The sequence below is a fragment of the Mus caroli genome, chromosome 4 (assembly GCF_900094665.2).
Source record: "Mus caroli chromosome 4, CAROLI_EIJ_v1.1, whole genome shotgun sequence".
Taxonomy (NCBI): domain Eukaryota; kingdom Metazoa; phylum Chordata; class Mammalia; order Rodentia; family Muridae; genus Mus; species Mus caroli.
The window spans coordinates 127,268,132-127,273,180 of NC_034573.1; positions in this window are offsets into that span (position 1 = coordinate 127,268,132).

The following is a 5,049-nucleotide window of genomic DNA, read 5'->3' on the forward strand; positions in this document are numbered from 1 at the left end:
GCGGGATCACACACACACACACACACACACACACCATACACACACACACACACACACACACACACACACACACACAGAGTCCCGGGCCCGCCCTCTCTACCTGATCCAGGAAGTCATGCTTCCTCTATAAGCCTCATCCGCAAAACAAGGATGCACTTTTGTGAACACTTGATGACTTGATTCAAAGTCACAACTCCTAATTTAAAATCTCTGGACTTCAGCCCCTAGGGTGGTGGCATCTACCTGTAAAAACCAATATTCTTTTTTTTTTTTTTTTTTTTTTTTTGGTTTTTGGTTTTTGGTTTTTGGAGACAGGGTTTTCTCTGTATAGCCCTGGCTGTCCTGGAACTCAACTCACTTTGTAGATCAGGCTGGCCTCGAACTCAGAAATCCGCCTGCCTCTGCCCCCCCCCCAGCGCTGGGATTAAAGGCGTGCGCCACCACTCCTGGCTAAAAACCAATATTCTTGAGGACTGGAAGAAGCACCGTGAGTCAGGGCTAGTCTGGTTTACAAATCTAGAAAGTGTCTCAAAAGGGAAAACTATGATAAAATAATCAGGCCTGAAAAAAAAAAAAAATCAGGCCTGGCTATGCACACCTTTCATCCCTGGACCCCGGAGGAGGCAGAGGCACAGGGATCTCTGTGAGTTCAAGGCCAGCTCTGGTCTTTAGAGTGAATTCCAGGACAGCCAGGACTACCAAATGAGATTCTGTCTCAAAAAATATGAGAAGGGGGTGGGATTGGGACAGGGAGAGAGAAGATGTAAATATGGTTTTTAGGTGGTACATACTCTGATCCCAACACTTGGGAGGTAGAGGCAGGAGGATCAGGCCGCTCAGCTGCACAGTAAGTTCAAGGCCAGCTGAGATAACTGAGACTCCTGACTCAGTAAAAGGGTCAGGAGACGATGATGGATACACAGTATTATTTCCGAGGCAGCTGCAGAATCTGCAGACCTCTCTAAGAGCAGATACTACCCCAAGGACTGCTGTGTTCACTACAGGAACAGTCAAGCTGGCCAGATGTAGCAGCCAGAAAAACAAATGTCTCCTGTCAAATTGGATCTTGTGGTCAAGATAAAAAAACAAATGTTACTTTCCCAAGTATTTTGTAGGCTGAGATTGCAACAGGAAAAACTCCTGGACATCTAAGTTTCCCATCTGAGTTTGCTCAGAACTTAATGTGTCAGACACCCTCTCCCCTGCCCTCGGGTATCTTGTGTGAGGATGGGGTGAATACAATTGGGAGCCTGCCCACCCTTCTCCCATTCTCTATGTCTCCTTGCTAAAGGAGATCCTAATTGCATCCCTGTGTTCTGGGATGTGACCCGGTTCTGACCTATAAGATTTAAGAAGAGGTCTGCTGGGAGCTTGGGGGGAATAGTTTTCCTCCCTGCTTTAAAGAAAGGGGGATGGTACTGGAGAGATGGCTCAGTGGTTAAGAGCACTAACTGCTCTTCTTGAAGTTCTGAGTTCAATTCCCAGTGGCTCATAACCATCTGTAGCGGGATCTGATGCCCTCTTCTGGTGTGTCTGAAGACAGCTACAGTGTATTCATTTTTAAAAAAGCGGGGGGAGGGGGGAGCTGGAGAGATGGCTCAGCAGTTAAGAACAGTGACTGCTATTCCAAAGGTCCTGAGTTCAAATCCCAGCAACCACATGGTGGCTCACAACCATCCGTAATGGGATCTGATGCCCTCTTCTGAAGACACCTACAGTGTACTTACATACAATAAATAAATAAAATCTTAAAAAAAAAAAAAGGCTGGTGGTGGCTCATACCTTTAATCCCAGCACTGGGGAGGCAGAGGCAGTCAGATCAATTCTAGGACAGGACAGCCAAGACTACATGAAGAAACCCTGTCTTCAAAAACCAAAAACTAAAACTAACTAACTAAATAAATAAATAAGTATAATGGCACACACATTTAATTTCAGCACTCAGAAGACAGAGGAAGGAGTATCTCCCAAAGTTTAAGACCATCTACAGTGCATATCAAGGCCTTACTCAACATATAGACAATCGTAAATGATGATGATGATGGTGACGACGAAGAAGATGATGATGATGACGACGACCAAGCAGGAGTAGCTGGGAGTGGGGGCTGCAGTCCCAGCTGTAATCCCAGCTAAAAAGATTAAAACCACAAGGCCTGCCTGACCTATAGATTGTGTTCAACAGCAGCCTTTTAAATTTTTTTTATATTTAATTTTTTTTTCAAGACAGGGTTTGGTAGCATTGACTGTCGTGGAACTCTGAAGACCAGGCTGGCCTGGAACTCAGAGATCTGCCTGCCTCTGCCTCTGAGATCAAAGGTGCGCGCTACCTCTGCCCAGTTGGTACTTTTCTCACCAGCAGGCTGGGGATGTAGCTCAGAGGCAGAATGTGTAGGGAACCCATGTGAGGCTGTAGGTTCAGCATCCAGTTTTGTAAAAAATTAAAGATGGAGAGGTCTAGGCGGGAAGCTCCTTTCCTTCCGGCTTCTAATAGTCATTGACCCAGAAAGGGACGGAAGTCAGGAGCCACAGCGACCCTCTTGCAAGGAAGGGGTTATGACGCGATTTAGCTGCTGGAGTAACCATCCCTGGTATCACTTATGGCTATTGTTAAGGATAAAAATCAAGCCCTAGATTTCACAAGCACCATTCACGTTGAAATCTGTTCCATTTGTTTGTTTGAGATGGAAATTCATGTCCCTCTGGCTGGCTTCAAACTTGCAGAGATCCCCTGCCTCAGAGTCTGCAGGAGGACATGTGCCACCACTCCCCAACTTTAGGATTTTTTTTACGTGGTCCTGGGGATAGAACCAAGGGCCTTACACATCTTTAGCAGATGCTCTGTCACTGAGATGCACCCCTTTCCTGTTGACTGCAGGAGACACAGCAGAGTGGAAGCATTGATGTCAGAGGTGGAATAAAAGAATGCCCAATGCAAACTGTCTCACCCACAGCCCCAGACCCAAGGGCTACCCCACCCACCCACCCCACTTACCCCCAGATCCCTGCCTCAGACTCACTCGGATCTCCAGCCTTCTAAAAGGGGTTGGAGTAGACTCAAGAATACTAATGAGTGCTAACTGGGGAAAGCCTAGAAGCAGGGTCTCTTTCCAGGCCCTTCCTACTCACCTGTCCCCAAGGCAGACACAGTCAAGGCGGTTGTCCCCAACAGGAGCAGCCTTTGGGGCAGCTGCCAAAGAAAAACCATCCTGGATCTGTGCCCAGCAGGTGGCAGACCTGCGCAATCTCCTGTAGGTCTTTGGGGAGCCTGGGGTGCAGGCCCTGGCTGCTCCAGGAAGTGAGCAGGGTACAGGGGGACAGGGAGGCTCCTCAGGTCTCCTCACTGTGTTCTGGACTCTCCCTCCCAGGTCTTCCTCCTTTGGATCAGAATTGCATCTAAGGGTTGCCATGGAGATCTGGGGCCCCAAGCTGGAGACGTCAAGGATGTCTGTTCACCCTTTGCCAGACAGGAACCAGGAGACTCAGATCCTGCTTAGCCGCAGGGCTCCTAGAAAAGAGGCCTCTGCCCTCTGTGAACTGCTGCCTTCTTAGATAGGTGGAGGGACTGAGCTTGAGAGAGGCTCAGGACACCAAAGGAACCTCTCTGAGGACCTAAAGAAGCAGTAAAGGATAGCACATGGCACCAGGAGTTGCTTCAATTAGTAACCAAGGGTTCCTGACCTGGGGCCTTTGAATTCCTATCCACAGTGCTCAGTGCCCATAGCTGTTTGTTCTTGACTAGCTGTGTTAGGGTCTTCGGCCTTGGCTCACATTTTGCCTCTTCAGACTGCCCTTCTCCAACCGCTTCTAAACCTGACTGTGCTCTCAACCAGTAACTCAATCACATCTCTCTGAGTTTATCTTCCAAGCACCTCTAGAAACAGATTGATTTTCATGCGGTGGTGGTTTGAATCTGCTTGGCCCATGGGAAGTGGCACTATTAGGAGGTGTGACCTTATTGGAGGAAGTGTGTCACTGTGTAGCTGTGCCGGCTTTGAGGTTTCCTAGTGTCCAAGCTCTGCCCAGTGTGGAAGGTGGTCTCCCTCTGCTGCCTGAGGATCAAGGATCAAGATTTAGAACTCTCGGCTCCTCCAGCACCAAGTCTGCCTGTATGGTGCCCTGCTTCCTACCATGATAATGGACAGAACCTCTGAAACTGTAAGCCAGCCCCAACAGCCTTCACAACAGTTGCCTTGGTCTTTATAAACAATAAAACCCTATCTAAAACGCATGTGTTTGTGTTTTCAGACAGAGTCTGATGCAACCCAGGCTGGCCTCCAACTTGATAGAATGCAGCCAAGCCTGAACTTGAATTCCTGTTCCTTATTCCTCTGCCTCCCAAGTGCAAGGATTAGTAAGTATCTCGTGTGAGGACAGTTGCTCATTCTGGGAACAAGTGGATGATGCTAAAAAGGCGTTGACAGAAAATTAAACGGTTAACAGTCACAATAACCCTGAAGACAGACGGGGCTCTGAAATGTTCCCAGCCCTTGTGACTGGTGACAACCTTTCATATCTCTAGTGACTCCCTACCCCCTCCCTTTGAGCTATATTGTGGCTCTCTTGAGTGACGATGCTAGGCCAGGTATGCTTGTCACCTGCTCTGTCAGACAGACTTATCCCTGTGAGCCCACAGAGCAGGTACCTTTAAATGATGAGAATTGTGGCACTAGAAAGATGGCTCAGTGGTGAATGGTGCTTGGAGCTCCTGCAGAGAACACCAAATTCACCTCCTAGCATTCACTGGGTGACTCACAACTGTCTGTAACTCTGGTTCAAGGAGATCTGATAGGCTCTTCCAGCTTCAGGTAACATGCTCTCGCACATCCACCCCCCGGCACATAGACATAATAAAAATAAATAAACATAAGTAAGTAAATAGTGAGGAGTCTGAGCCCAGGTAAGGTTAAGAGAGCATTGGGCGGAATACTAGATGCACCATGTTCCCTTCAAGTGATTTTTTTTTTTTAAGATTTATTTATTTATTACATGTAAGTACACTGTAGCTGTCTTCAGACACTCCAGAAGAGGGCGCCAGATCTCGTTACGGAT